Genomic DNA, 16,197 nt, shown 5'->3' with positions numbered 1-16,197 from the left:
GGGCTTGCAGCAGGTGGTGAGAGAACCAGCTCAAGGGAAAAACCTACTTGACCTCGTCCTCACCAATCTACCTGTCGCAGATGCATCTGTCCAAGACAGCATTGGTAGCAATGATCACCACACAGTCATTGTGGAGACAAAGTCCCATCTTCACATGGAGGACACCCTCCATCATGTTGTGCTAAATGGGATAGATTCAGAACAGATCTAGCAGCTCAAAACTGGGCATCCATGAGGCACTGTGGGCTATCAGCAGCAGCAGAATTGTATTCCACCACAATCTGTAACCTCATGGCCCAGCATATCCCTCACCCTACCATTTACTAGTTCAATGAGGAGTGTAGAAGTGCATGCCAGGAGCAGTACCAGGTGTACCTAAAAAGGAGGTGTTAGATTCAGAAGAACTCCACAAAACTGTATATTGTAAGCTCAAACTGATGTGACCTTAGTCTCTTTAATGTAACTCCAGAGTGAGGAAGCAGCATGGTAGATTGCCTTTTATACCTGCTTGCCCAGGGTGTGCATGTGACCCTTGGGTCTCCCACAGTTGCGCCCCTCTGGTGGCAAGTTTTATACATTGGTAATGTTTGCATGCATAACAGGAGGTACCAACCTGGGGAAGCTGCAACACAGGACTATATGCATACTAAGCAGCGGAGGCAGCATGCTAAGCGATCTCACAATCAACGGATCAGATCAAAGCTCTGCAGTCCTGCCACATCCAGTCATGAATGGTGGTGGATAATTAAACAACTAACAGGAGGTGGAGGCTCCATGAACATCCTCAATGATGGCGGAGCCCAGCATGCGAGTGCAAAAGACAAGGCTAAAGCGTTTGCAACCATCTTCAGCCACAAGTGCCAAGTGGGTGATCTATATCAGCCTCCTCCTTCTTCAACCATCTTCAGCCAATTCCATTCACTGCATGTGATATCAAGAAGCAGCTGAGTGCACTGGCTGCAGCAAAGGCTATTGGCCCTAAGAAACATCCCGGCTGTCGTGCTGAAGACTTGTGCTCCAGAACTAGCCTCTAACCAAGCTGTTCTACTATAGCTTATCATCATCTTAGGTGGTCCCTCGAACGAGGATGACTTGCTTACACACGAGTTCACAGATGTTTCAATGAAGGACCCAATATTCCAGTCCTGAACTCCAGGTGAAAGAGCGGAAGATACCTGTGCGTGGACTTTTTTTTTAACATGTGGAGACCGTTGCACAACAGCACTACAGCCACAACAGTGGCATCTACCCGACAATGTGCAAAACTGCCCAGATATGTCCTATCCACATAAAGCAGGACAAATCGAATCCAGACAATTACCGCCCAATCAGTCTACTCTCAATTATCAGCAAAATGATGAAAGGAGTCATCGACAGTGCTATCAAGCGGCACTTACTCACCAATAACCAGGCACTGATGCCCAGTTTGAGTTCCACCAGCACCACTGGGCTCCAGACCTCATTACAGCCTTAGTCCAACTATGGACAAAAGAGCTGGATTCCAGAGGTGAGGTGAGAGTGACTGCCCTTGACATCAAGGCAGCATTTGACCGAGTGTGGCATCAAGGAGCCCCAGTAAAATTGAAGTCAATGGGTATCAGGGGAAAAACTCACCATTGGCTGGAGTCATACCTAGCACAAAGAAAAATAGTTATGGTGGTTGGAGATCAATCATCCCAGCATCAGGACATCACTGCAGGAGTTCCTCAGGGCAGTGTCCTAGGCCCAACCATCTTCAGCTGCTTCATCAATGACCTTCCCACCATCATAATGTCAGAAGTGGGGTTTTTTGATGAAGACTGCAGTGTTCAGTTCCATTCGCATCTCCTCAGAAACTGATGCTGTCCATGCTCACATACAGTAAGCCCTGGCGACATTCAGGCTTGGGCTGATAAGTGGCAAGTAACATTCGTGCCACACAAGTGCCAGGCAATGACTATCTCCAACAAAAGAGAGTCTAACTACCTCCCGTTGATATTCAATGGCATTACCATCACCGAATCGCCCACCATCAACATCCTGGGGGGTGGGGGAGCGGCGGGCAGCGTCACCATTGACCAGAAACTTAACTGGATCAGGTCAGAGGCTGGGTAGTCTATGGCGAGTGTCTCACCTCCTGACTCCCCAAAGCCTTTCCACCATCTACGAGGCACCAGTCAGGAGTGTGATGGAATACTTTACAATTGCCTGAATGAGTGCAGCTCCAACAACACTCAAGATTGTGACACCATGCAGGACCAAGCAGCCCACTTGATTGGCACTCCATCCACCACCTTTAACATTCACTCCCTCCACCACTGGCGTACTGTGGCTGCAGTGTGTATCATCTACAAGATGCACTGCAACAACTCGCCAAGGTTTCTTTGGCAGCACCTCCCAAATTGGCAATCTCTACCACCTAGAAGGACAAGGGCAGCAGGCACCATCACCGGCAAGTTCCGCTTCAAGTTACATACCTTCCTTCATCATCGCTGGGTCAAAATCCTGGAACTCTTCCCCAACAGCACTGTGGGAGTTTCTTCATCACAAGGACTGCAGCAGTTCAAGGCGACGGCTCACCGCCACCTTCTCAAGGACAATTAGGGATGGGCAATAAATGCTGGCCGAGCCAGCAATGCCCACATCACCGAACAAATTTTTAAAAAACCATCAGCCATTGAAAACAGTTTTTCTTTATTGACTCAATCCAAATCCTTCATGATTTTAAACACCTCGATCAAATCTCCTCAGCCTTCTCTCCTCCAAGGAGAACAACACCAGCTTCTCCAGTCTATCCATGCAACTATAATCCCTCATCCCTTGAAACATTCTAGTAAATCTCTTCTGTACCCTTTTCAAACACTTCAGGACCTTCCTAAAGTGTGGTGTTCAGAATTGAAACACAATACTCCAACTGGTGCCGAACTAGTGTGTTATATAGGTTTAGCATGACTTCCTGGCTTTTGTACTTCATGCCTCTATTTATAAAGCCCAAGATCCCATTTGCTTGACTAACTGCTTTGTTAACCTGTCCGGCATCTTCAAAAATTTGCTCACAAGCACCCCCGGTCTCTTTGTTCTTTCACCCCCCTCCCCCCCCTTAAAATTGTGCCATTTAGTATGTATGGTCAGTCTCCTCTCATTCTTCCTACTAAAATGTATCACCTCACACTTAATCTGCACTGAATTTCACCTGCCACGTGTCCATCCATTCCACCAGCCTGTCTATGTCTTCTTGAAGTCTATCTTTCTCTCTGTTTACTACACTAAGGGCTAGAATTTCCACTTAGATCGCAAGAGCCCAAAAAATGGGCGATGTTCCAACTTTAGCGATGTTTCAGCCTTTATGATCGCTGGAACATCGCCCATTTTTAGGATCGCGATTTTCAGCATTTTTTGGGGGGGGGTGATAGCCCAACAATGGGAAATGGGCCTCAGCGATGTGGAAGGCAAAGCTTCCCTAGCAACAGCCTTCTGTGCATGCAGTTTGTTTTGGTAAACAGGTTTTTCCGCGATTCGGGAGGTCAGGGGTCATCCACGCGCAGATGGTAAGGGGAGAGAGCGAGAGGAGAGAGAAAGAGAAAGGCTGTGGAGAGGAGAGAAATCATATAGAGAGCCTTGAGAGTTTCATATATAGAATATTGAGAGTTTCAGCAATTTGATTTTTTTGTGATTTATTATTATGTGTGGCCACAAGTCCGACAGTGAGCAGGAGGTGGTGTTGTAGGAGGAGGGCCAAACCCTTCTCCAATGAGGCCCTCGTTGGAGAGGTGCACTCAGCTGGGCCCAATTAATCTGGTGTGGGCGTGGGAAACCTCCACCCTGAGTGCACTGAAAGATTTGGAACAAGATCGCCGACGTGGTCTCGTCAGCGTCCCACGAGGCGAGAGGGTCCAGCCAGTGCCGGAAGCGTTGGAACAGCCTGGATGCTTTGGCAAGAGTAAGTATAGATTTTATATTGTAATGACTCAAATTGTAATTATACTGATAAATCTCCAGGATTAAAATTAAGCTTGTTATTCTTACATATATTCCCTGCTAAGATCTGGACAGGGCTATGAACCTGTGCCCTTTTTAAGTCTCTGCGGCTGCTGTCCCTTACACAGTGACCCAGCATGGACTGGGAGAGAGCTGCCCTAGTTCAGTGTCTGCCCTGGGACACTTTCGGACACTAGCTCCTGTCATTGCCGAGTTTACCAGCTATCCTAATTCCCATCACCCCCGGGGGCCCTTCAATGGAGCTTGCAGTCGAGAGAGGTATTTGTGTCAAACATTAAATCCTAAACACGATCTCCGTTATAACTGTGCATCAATTGCGGATAATAACCCTATTAGCATAAAACGTTGGCTGCCTTTCCATGATAGTACCTAGTCAATTAGCTTATGCCATGCTCTTTTCATGTGTGCAGAAGAAGTTAGCGAAGAATCAGGCTGAGCACAGGTGCACTGGAGGAGGCCCTGCCCAGCTAATTCCGCTCACGGAGTTAGAGGAACGAGCTGCGGCACTGGTCAGAGCTCATACTCCCTCGGCCACCATGGTGAGGCAGATCCCTCGCTTGCGTCTCATGAGTAATGCGTCAAGCAGTGTTAAAGTAATGCAAAGTCATTTCATTATAATATACGAATGATGTCATGTTATGCATGCAACTATCCTGATTCCCATGCAGCCTCTGTGCTACTTTCAGGTTGACAACATAAGAGATATTGGGCTACATTTTCCACTTTTTTTGCATGCTTAACACCCACTTGATGCCCATTTTACTGATGAAATGACATAGAATGCCCATATATTGCCCATTTAGCCACAAAATGGAAACTGACGGGCATTTTTCAGAATCTTATCTGCGAGCGTTACTTTCCCCATGTGCGTAATGCCAGGAAAAAAGAATATCGCCCGCCCACTTTTTTTGGGCAGAATCATCAGAGTGGGTGAAATCAACACCTTTAATATCGCCCGTCACTTTTTTTTGTCCTAAAGATCATATTTGCCAAAAATAGAGGCCATGAGATCGCCCAGCGTCACTGACACCATCTCACACACATATCGGCCACAATATCGCTCACCCAAAAAACCGCCCAGAAAAAGTGGAACAAACCAGAATGAATCACAGCGTTATGGACGCCATGTTCTACATCACGTTGCATCCTTTAAAAGGCTGCTGTGCTTCAACCTGGGTGGAATTCGGATGTGCTCTGGAGGTCGTTGGACTTGATGTGAACATCTGTACAAACATCTTGACCATACTGTGACAGATTGGAATTTAATAGGTTTCTTCGTCGGGACAATCATTGTTTGTGACCAATCGGTGGAAAACAGAGAGCTATTGCAATGGGGCCTGTCCTTTCTCACCCTCTCTTCATGACTAATTACATGCTGCAGACTCGAGATGGCCGAATGTATGCTCCACAGCATTATGTGCCCAATGTAAAATGTGCCAGACTAATGAGGAGGACCAGACATTACACCCCCCGCAAGTACAGGGACAAGCGATCTTACGTCGACTTGCCCGACACCATCTGCTTTCAGAGACTGCGCTTCCACAAAGAGGTTAGCACTGAAGTATGCCAGCTCATAAGAGGAGATCTGCAGCCTGCCAGCACCATCAGTACTGCACTGTCCGTCGAGGTCAAAGTCACCGTGGCACTGTCATTCTATGCATCGGGTTCTTTTCAGGCCTCAGCTGATGACATTTGCAGTCTGTCTCAGCATACCACACATCGCTGCATTAGACAGGTCACTGAAGCCCTGTACGCAAACAGGAGGGATTTGATCAGCTTCCCTATGACCAGCGAGGCACAGAGTGAGAGGGCTCTATGATTCTCCAGAATTGCAAACTTCCCCAAGGTGCAGGGAGCAATAGACTGTACGCACATCGCGATGTGGGCACCTTTTCAGGATGCTGAGGTTTTCAGTAACTGCAAGGGATTCCAGTCCCTGAATGTCCAACTTGTTGTCGACCACCAGCAAATTATACTGGCAGTGAATGCTCAATTTCCGGCCAGCATCCATGATGCTCACATCCTGCATGAAAGCACTGTATCTGACTTGTTTAACAATCAGCCACAAGGTCAATGGTGGATGCCTGGTGACAAAGGATATGGCCTCGCCACCTGGCTGATGACCCCCCCTCCATGACAACCACACTGAAGCCGAGAGGCAATACAATGAGAGCCACAGAGCAACTCGCAATATCGTGGAGAAAACCATTGGAGTGCTGAAACAGCACTTTAGATGCCTGGACCACTCAGGAGGCAAGCTCCAATACCATCCTGAGCAGGTAGCTAAATTCGTGGTGGTGTGCTCCATGCTGCACAACTTGGCTATCAGGAGGGGACAATAATTGCCTGATGAGTCTGACAGTCCACCTCACCAGAGAGAGGAAGAGGAGGATGAGGAGGCAGACGCTGACATCGGCCCAGACAATCAGTCTGAAGCTGAAGCCATGCCCCCTCCCCCCTGTAGACCGCATGAAAGGGCCCGTGGTGGCACGATAGCTGCAAGAGTGTTATGTCAGGAGCTCATCAATGAGCGCTTTCCCTGAAAGAATGTTGGTGTTATTTACAAGCCTGACACTGCTGGGTGTGCAGGTCATACATCAATGGTGGGCATCACCTTGGTGACAGTTAAAGTTTATGTTGGTTGAAGTTAAGTGTGATTATACCCTTTGATGTTAAGGAATCACCAGCGTGTAACGGTGCAGCTATCTGAGCCAATGCGCTACAAGGTTTTGTTAAATAAAAAACATTTAAAACGAACAGTTGTCCAAAATCATCAGTATTTCTGTAAAAACCAAGCCTTCCCCTCTCCCCCCCCACCCCTCGCTTCTCATCCCTACCTCTTTCTCTTCTCCTTCCCCTCCTGACTCCAAGTCGTCTGGCCGAGGAGCTGCTCAGGTGATGCTTCATTGTGGGGTGGGGAGGGGGGTGTAGGGGGATGACGGCCGAACTGCTGTTTTGACGGATGCGGGAGAGGACGGTCCTGAGGTGGGAATGTGCTCCGAGCCAGAAGCAAGATGTTGCTCCTGGCTCTCATGTATCGTTGGCAATGGGGGTGCGGCACCTTGGGGTGCAGTGCCGTGTTCCAGGACCACTGGGAGCCCTCTGCCACCAGTGTTCCTGGCGACCGACTCCAGGGCCTCCTCCATCCCTTCCATGTTATATATTATTTGTTGGACAAAAACTCGGTGCCAACTACTTTCTGGGTGCTTAGTCGGCTTTTTGTTGCTGTTGAATCTCCCTCGTGCCTCCCACAACAGCAAAACAAACACACATCACAGCCACACACGCTATCAGTCCCTCTCAGCTCCCTCTCTCTTGGTCACCTCTTCTGCACATGTTATGATGACCGTTAATCTTCTGAATCGCGGGAATTGAGCGTTGCCATGCCGTTGCTGAGGACGGCCACACTTTCCGGCAGAAGGTCAATAAGATTTAACGCTACCGCTCATTTCATATCGCTCGCGGTAATGCACAATTTCAAAAATGGAGACTGGTTGCTTTGAGAATGGGCGAGAAGCCGACGATCTGAAAACCCATTTTTACCGCCCATGCCTGCACAAAGGTGTAAAATCTAGCCCAAGAGCAGGCGCCTTCACCATCTGTCTGTCCACTTCCCATAAATATTCACTCCCTTATCATTAGAACATAAGAAATAGGAACAGGAGTAGGCCATACGATGCCTCGAGCAGCTCCGCCATTCAATAAGATCATGGTTAATCTGATCATGGACTCAGCTCCACTTCCCCGCCCGCTATCCATAACTCCTTATCCCCTTATCGTTTAAGAAACAGTCTATTTCTGTCTTAAATTTATTCAATGTCCCAGCTTCCACAGTTCTCTGAGGCAGCAAATTCCAAAGATTTATAACCCTCTGAGAGAAGAAATTCCTCCTCATCTCAGTTTTAAATGGACGGCCCCTTATTCTAAGATTTTGCCCTCTAGTTCTAATCTCCCCGATCAGTGAAAATATCCTCTATGCATCCACCTTGTCAAGTCCCCTCATAATTTTACACGTTTCGATAAGATCACCTCTCATTCTTCTGAATTCCAATGAGTAGAGGCCCAACCTACTCAACCTTTCCTCATAAGTCAATCCCCTCATCCCCGGAATCAACCGAGTGATTTTCTGAACTGCCTCCAAAGCAAGTATATCCTTTCGTAAATATGGAAACCAAAACTGGACGCAGTATTCCAGGTGTGGTCTCACCAATGCCCTGTATAACTGTAGCAAGACTTCCCTGCTTTTATACTCCATCCGCTTTGCAATAAAGGCCAAGATACCATTGGCCTTCCTGATCACTTGCTGTACCTGCATACTATCCTTCTGTGCTTCATACACAAGTACTCCCAGGTCCCGCTGAACTGCGGCACTTTCTCCGACTGTTCCAGTCTCCACAGCTCTCTGGGTCACTGAATTTCAATTTGGATTTACCACCATATGTTCGACCATGTGATGTGTTGTTATGTAACGTCTCTTGGTCTCCTTTATTGTAGTAGTGCTGGTCCTCCTTCATATGCCAGTGCAGCGCAGTGCTAGAATGTGTTTCCTTCCATTCGAATAAGCTCAATAAGCTCAGTTGTGTTTTACAGATCCAACAACACCCATGAGCAGCGAGGCACGACCGGAACCCATCCTGTTGCAGGTGGTCCTCACCACAGGAGGGAGGAGGAAGAGGAACAAGATACAACCGAGCCTGAGGAGGAGGATGATGTGATGGAAATGGAGGAGGATGCCCCTAGCATCCCCTTGGCTCTGTGGGACCTACGGCCAACAATGTCGGCTTCGACAGAAAAGGTAGTGGGACCAAGCAGCTTGCACCCAGCAATCCCAAGGCAGATGTTAGAGCTCACGCCGACCCCACGGAGGTTGGGTCAGCGAGGTCAGCACACGCCTCCACTGGCTGATCGGATCAAGGGCTTGACCAGAATGTGCATGGAGAGTGTCGCGATAAATCGCTGGCTACTCCAGACTTTCGTGGTATATACGAGGGATATGTCCCGGGCATCTGCTCGCAATTCGGAGGATATGCAGCAGATGATCCGGGAGATGCGTGTGACGACCACCTCCGTCGATGCCTTGCGGCATGCAATAGTGGCGGGACATGGTACTGCACGCCAAGGTGCCGTCGTACAATCCACCAGCACCAGCACACAAGCGAGTCAGCAGGAAGCACTGCCTTCTGGCTCGGAAGGCAATACCGCAGCTGCATCTTTCCCTCCAACACCTCAAGAGCCGATCGAGCCGCCGTCACCCCCCCGCCCCCCCGCCACGCCAGGAAGTCTTGCCATCGCCCGCTGCATGCCAGACTTATCTCGGTGTGCATGGGAACCAAAATGGGTGGGGGTTAAGACACGGAGGGATAAAGGACCTGGAGGGAAAGGTGGCCGCAGGTAGGGAGGAGGGTGCTTTATTGTTGTTGTTGTCGTTATATTGTTCATTGCTGTTGTTTTTTTAATTTACTGTTGGTTCACTGTTGGAGTGGAGGTGGGGGTGGGGGGTGGGTGTTATATTTAAATAATTCTTACATTTTAACTCATTAAAAATTTTTATTTCACTTTACAATTGTTGTACAGTGTCTTCTAATAATGTAAGTTAAGGTAAAACATGAATACAATTGTTGGAAAACAATGGCCAGGCCAGACCAGGCAAGGATGAAATGTAAAGCAACTGCAACAGTTGTCTTTCCGTAACTGTAACTGTGACTGTCCCCAAGGTAAGTTCATGCAAAGCATTCATTTATGAGCTGCTGGCGCAACAGTTTTGCAGCCTTATAACTCCCGCAGAGTTTCTCCAGTCTTCTGGGGGGCAGCGAACGTGGATTCATCACCAGGCTGATTGTCCTCCCCAAGGTCCTCACCAGCCTCCTCCTCCTCATCTGCCTCTTCCGCCTCCACTCCTTCCTGAGGTGGACTGGCAGCCCCATCTGGCAATTGTTGTCCTCTCCTTATAGCTAGGTTATGTAACATGCAGCACACCACAATAAACTCAGCGATCTAATCAGAGTGATATTGCAGGCTGCCTCCAGAGTGCTCCAGGCATCTGAAGCGCTGCTTCAGCACTCCAATTGTCTTTTCAACGATATTGTGTGTGGCTATGTGACTTTCATTGTAACACTTCTCGGCTTCCATCTGGGGATTACGCAGGGGGGTCATGAGCCAGCTGGCAAGACTATATCTTTTATCCCCCAGAATCCAACCATGACCTTGTGGCTGACTATTAAACTGGTCAGAGACAGCGCTCTCACGCAGGATGTGCGCATCATGGATGCTGCCTGGAAACTTAGCATTAACTGCCATGATAATTTGGTTGTGGTTGACAACGAGCTGCACATTCAGGGAGTGGCATCCCTTTTGGTTACGAAACACCTCTGCAACCTTTAAAGGTGCTTTCAGGGCAATGTGAGCGCAGTCTATTGCTCCCTGCACCTTGGGGAAGTTTGCTATTCCCAAGAAACCCAAAGCCCTCCCGGTCTGTGCCTCCCTGGTCATAGGGAAACTTATAAAATCCATCCTGTGAGCGTAAAGGGCTTCAATCACCTGTCAAATGGAGCAGTGTGTGGCGTGCTGAGGGATACCACAGATGTCGCCAGCTGAAGCCTGAAAGGAGCCCGATGTGTAGAAGGATAGTGCCAGTGGTAACCTTTACCTCAATGGGCAGTGCGTTCCTGATGGTGCTGGTAGGCTGCAGATCCATCTTGATGATCTGGCATATCTCAGTGATGACTTCCTTTTGGAAGCACAGCCTCCTAAGGCTCATGTTATCAGACAAGTTCAGGTAAGATTGCTTTTCCCTGTAAGTTCATCGGGTGTACGGTCTCCTCCTCTCCGTTAGTCTGCCATCTCTTTGATTGGGCCCTTCATTAAACCCAACTTCAGACTCCAGCATGTGAGCATTTACAAATAATGGTAGAGAAGTTATTACTAGTGATAGTCACTATCACTATCATTATTGCTATAAATGACCTTTGTACTAAAATAAATATAAATATAAATATAAATGTGAGTGGATCAATCAGTAACTATAAGGCCTTTAAATAACTCACAAATTAAAAGCCCCTTCTTTAAGCAGCCTCTCACTTCCTCCGACATTCAAAATGGCGTCCGTAGTGCAGAGTTCTGTGAGGAACGCCAGGTAAAAGCAACTTTTCTCCAGCGATGTCCAGCGATCTTCTCAGCGAGCGATCAGCCTGGTGATGCGTGGGCTATGTGCCGAAAGTTGCACTGGGCGATGTGAGGGCGATCACCTCGGCAATGTGACACAACAGTTGGGCCGACAATTTTTCGGCGATGTTCCTGCCCAACTTTCCACTTTTTAAGTGAAATGGACAGTAGCCTGTCTTTTTGGGCGATATATGGGCACTAGCCCAGCAATGTCAAGTGGAAAGTCTAGCCCTAAGATGCAGTGTGCAAGTTTCTTCCTCCTATGTCTAACCTATGACCTGACATGATTTGGTTAACTTGAGGATGACACTGGGTACACAAATTGGAAAACACTGCTTTCCCATAAATGCTCTCTTATTTTCGTAAACACAATTCACTCTTCTCTGCCCCTCAATTTATACATAAGCACCGGATCACAAAAAAAATTCAATGTTCAAGTTCACTCTTAACTGAAGACACCAAGCTTGATCTAGAAATTCACTATAGCCCAGGAATGGGCATATCTTTAGAAAAGTTTGAGAAATAGCGCCAGACGCTAATGCTTTAGACTGCATGCAAAATTAATTGTCACTGCTCAAAGAAATGAATGGGGTGCTAAATCAAGTCTTAAAGGCCTAGCTCAGTGGCTTTATACTCAAAGCGTGGACCAATATCGGGTGTATTCTAATGTCAACTCATCATTGCCACAGGCATTTCCCAGTATTTAAAGGGGAGGTTCATTGATACTGCAGCACCTCAGTCTCCGCATTGCTGGCTATGCAGCTGCCTCAGCAAGGAGAAGCACAACAAGTGTTATGCATGTAAACATTGGACCTGTGTAAGACTTGCCACCAGAGGGCGCAAGGGTCACCTGCACACCTCATGCAAGGGAGTATAAAAGGTTGTCTGCCATGCTGCTTAGGCACTCTGGAATTGTATTAAAGAGACTAAGATCACATCAGTTTTAGCTCACAGTACTCTGCCTTGTGGAGTTCTTCCATACTTAACAATTGGCGACAAGTAACAGATTACGAACTTTCACGCGGTCATGGCTGCCGTTGGTATTTTAAAGAGATTTGTAGAGGATGATGTTTGGGAAGCCTTCGTTGAGTGTCTTGACCAATACTTCATGGCCAACCAGTTGGATGGGGATGATAGAGCGATCAAGCGCAGGGCGATTCCCCTCACCTTGTGTGGGTCCACAGTATACGACCTCATCAAGAATCTGCTAGCACCGGAGAAACCAGCGGAGAAGACATATACAGAGTTGTGTACGCTGGTTCAGAACCACCTCAAGCCGAAGGAGAGCATCTTAATGGCCAGGTATCGCTTCTACATGCACCACCGCCCCGAGGGCCAGGATGTGGCGAGTTATGTTGCCAACCTGAGATGCCTTGTGGGAACTTGCGAATTTGCTGGATTTTTGGGGGAAATGATGCATTGGACTTTTTTGTGCTTGGCATCGGCCACGAGGTCATTCTTCGCAAGCTGCTGTCCGCCGAATCCCTAGACCTGATCAAGGCCATCACGATAGCCTAGGCATTCATATCCACAAGTGATAATACCAGACAAATATCTTCCCAGTATCGAAGCTCACCGGCAAGTATTGTGCATAAAATAACATCGCAAACAGGCAGAACTGCATATGGCAGGGCCAACACGTCTGCAGCTGCAAGACCTAGGATGACTCAGAGTCCGCCGTGGGGCGAGAATGTAAATCCACTAGCACCATGTTGGCACTACGGGGGTAATCATCGAGCCCATCAATGTCGATTCAAGCAATACACGTGCAAAGGCTGCGAAACAATGGGGCACCTCCAGCGAATGTGCAAGAGTGCTGCGACTCACCACGTGGCAGAGTCGGCAGAGGATGATCGATCCGGTGCGGATCACACAGAACAAACAAGAGAGGCAACTCAACCCGAGGAAGAAGTGTATGGGGTACACACCTTCACCACCAAGAGCCCTCCTATCATGCTGAAAGTCAAATTGAACGGTATTCCGGTACCAATGGAGTTGGACACGGGGGGCGAGTCAGTCAATTATGAGCCAGAAGGCTTTTGAGAAACTGTGGGGCAACAAGGAACAAAGGCCCAAACTGAGCCCAATTCAGACAAAGCTGCGCATCTACACCAAAGAGCTCATACCAATCATTGGCAGTGCGGCAGTTAAGGTATTGTACGATGGGGCTGTGCATGATTTATCACTGTGGATTGCACCAGGCGATGACCCAATGGTATTCGGCAGAAGCTGGCTGGGAAAGATTTGATGGAACTGGGACAACATCAAAGCACTACCTTCAGTGGATGATGCCTCGTGCGCCCAAGTGCTGAGCAAGTTTCCGTCGCTATTTGAACCAGGCATCGACAACTTCCCAGCCGCCAAGGTGCAGACCCATCTAGTCCCCGATGCAAGGCCCGTTCATCACAAGGCTCGAGCGGTTCCATATATGATGAGGGAGAAAGTCGAGATCGAACTGGACAGACTTCAACGAGAGGGAATCATATCGCCAATCGAGTTCAATGAGTGGGCCAGTCCGATTGTTCCGGTGTTGAAAAGCGATGGCATGGTCAGAATCTGTGGAGACTACAAGATAACGATCAACCGAATCTCATTACAAGACCAGTACCTGCTACCCAAGGCGGATGACCTGTTCACAACATTAGCGGGGGGGAAGTCATTCACCAAGTTGGACCTAACCTCCGCCTACATGACACAGGAGCTGGCTGAATCTTCAAAAAGATTGACGTGCATCAACACACAAAAAGGACTGTTTATATACCACAGGTGCCCTTTTTGGATTTGCTTGTCTAATGCCATCTTCCAGAGGAACATGGAGAGTCAGCTGAAATCGATTCCGTTGTGTTTCAAAATGACATCCTGATCACCAGTCGTGACACCACCGAACACCTGCACAACCTGGAAGAGGTTCTAAGTTGACTAGACAGAGTGGGACTCAGGCTGGAACGCTCCAAGTGTGTTTTCCTGGTGCCAGAGGTTGAATTTTTGGGAAGAAAGATTGCGCCAGATGGCATCAGACCCATGGACTCAAAGACAGAGGCCATCAAGAATGCCCCCAGACCGCAGAATGTGACGGAGCTGTGTTCGTTCCTGGGACTTCTCAACTATTTGGATAACTTTCTACCTGGGTTAAGCACTTTGCTGGAACTGTTGCACATGTTGCTACTTAAGGGTGATGACTGGGTTTGGGATAAATTTCAAGAGACAGCCTTTGAGAAGGCCAGAAACCTACTTTGTTCTAATAAGTTACTTGTACTGTATGACCTGTGTAAACGATTAGTGCTAGCTTGTGATGCATCTATAGTAACGACTTGGAAGAGAGGACTGAGTGTAACGTAGCCAAGTTTGCTGACGATACAAAGATGGGAGGAAGGGTAATGTGTGAGGAGGACATAAAGAGGCTACAGGAGGTCATAGACAGGCTAAGTGAGTGGTCAAGAATTTGGCAGATGGAGTTTAATGTTGGAAAATGTGAGGTCATGCACTTTGGCAGAAAAAAAATCAAAGAGCAAGTTATTATTTAAATGGAGAAAGATTGCAAAGTGTTACAGTACAGCAGGACCTGGGGGTACTTGTGCATGAAACACAAACAGTTAGTATGCAGGTACAACAAGTGATCAGGAAGGTCAATGGAATCTTGGCCTTTATTGCAAAAGGTGTGGAGTATAAAAGCAAGTAAGTCTTGTTACAGCTATATAAGGTATTGGTGAGACCACACCTGGAATACTACGTGCAGTTTTGGTTTCCATATTTACGAAAGGATATACTTGCTGTGGAGGCAGTTCAGAGAAGGTTCACTAGGTTGATCCCAAGGATGAGTGGGTTGACTTATGAGGAAAGGTTGAGTTGGTTGGACCTCTACTCATTGGAATTCAGAAGAATGAGAGGTGATCTTATCGAAACATATAAGATTATGAGGGGGCTGAACAAGGTGGATGCAGAGAGGATGTTTCCACTGGTGGAGGAGACTAGAACTAGAGGGCATGATCTTGGGATAAGGGGCCGCCCATTTAGAACTCAGATGAGGTGAAATTTCTTCTCTCAGAGGTTTGTGAATCTGTGGAATTCGCTGCTTCAGAGAGCTGTGGAAGCTGGGACATTGAATAAATTTAAGACAGAAATAGACAGTTTCTTAAACGATAAGGGGATAAGAGGTTATGGGGAGCGGGCAGGGAAGTGAAACTGAGTCCATGATCAGATCAGCTCGAGGGGCCTTATGGCCTATTCCTGCTCCTATTACTTATGTTCCTATGTTTATGTTTTCTTCGTACGGGATCGGCTGTGTGTTACAGCAAACCAATGTATCAGGCAAACTTCAACCGGTTGCATACGTGTCTATAATCTGTCTAAGGCTGAAAGAGCCTATAGTATGGTCGAGAAAGAGGCGTTAGCATGTGTGTATGGGATTAAGAAAATGCACCAATACCTATTTCGACTTGAGCTTGAAATCGACCACAAACTGCTCATTTCGTTGTTTTCAGAAAGCAAAGGTATAAACACCAATGCTTCGTCCCACATCCAAAGATGGGCACTAACAGTGTCCGCCTATGACTATGTTATCCGCCACAGACCAGGCACGGAGAACTGTGCTGATGCCCTCGATCGGCTACCATTGCCCACTACTGGGGTGGAAATGGCGCAGCCCGCAGCCTTGCTTCTGGTTATGGATGCTTTTGAGAGCGAGGGGTCACCCGTCACAGCTCGCCAGATCAGGACCTGGACCAGCCAGGATCCTGTACTATCACTAGTAAAAAGTTGCATCCTCAATGGGAGCTGGATGGCCATTCCCGGGGAAATGCAAGATGAAATTAAGCCGTTTCACAGACGCAAAGATGAAATGTCCATTCAGTCGGATTGTCTCTTCTGGGGTTGTTATGCGTGGTTGTGCCAAAAAAAGGCAGAGAAACATTTATACGCGACCTACACAATACCCACCCACTCATAGTCATGGTGAAGGCTACAGCCAGGTCACATGTTTGATGACCCAGCATTGACTCGGACTTAGAGTCATGTGTACACCAGTACAACACGTGCTCACAATTGAGCAATGCACCAAGG

At 47.8% G+C, this 16,197-nt stretch overlaps 1 protein-coding gene across 2 annotated transcripts in view; it reads right to left on the bottom strand.

Annotated features, from left to right (window-relative positions):
* LOC139260324 (adhesion G protein-coupled receptor A3) overlaps positions 1-16,197 on the bottom strand; it is an 841,088-nt gene that overhangs the window by 741,535 nt on the left and 83,356 nt on the right. The gene's annotated exons all lie outside the window — the stretch shown is intronic.

The sequence above is a fragment of the Pristiophorus japonicus genome, chromosome 3, assembly GCF_044704955.1.
Source record: "Pristiophorus japonicus isolate sPriJap1 chromosome 3, sPriJap1.hap1, whole genome shotgun sequence".
NCBI lineage: Eukaryota > Metazoa > Chordata > Chondrichthyes > Pristiophoridae > Pristiophorus > Pristiophorus japonicus.
The sequence above is the reverse complement of the archived record's forward strand: the minus strand, read 5'-3'. Positions and strand labels throughout refer to the sequence as shown.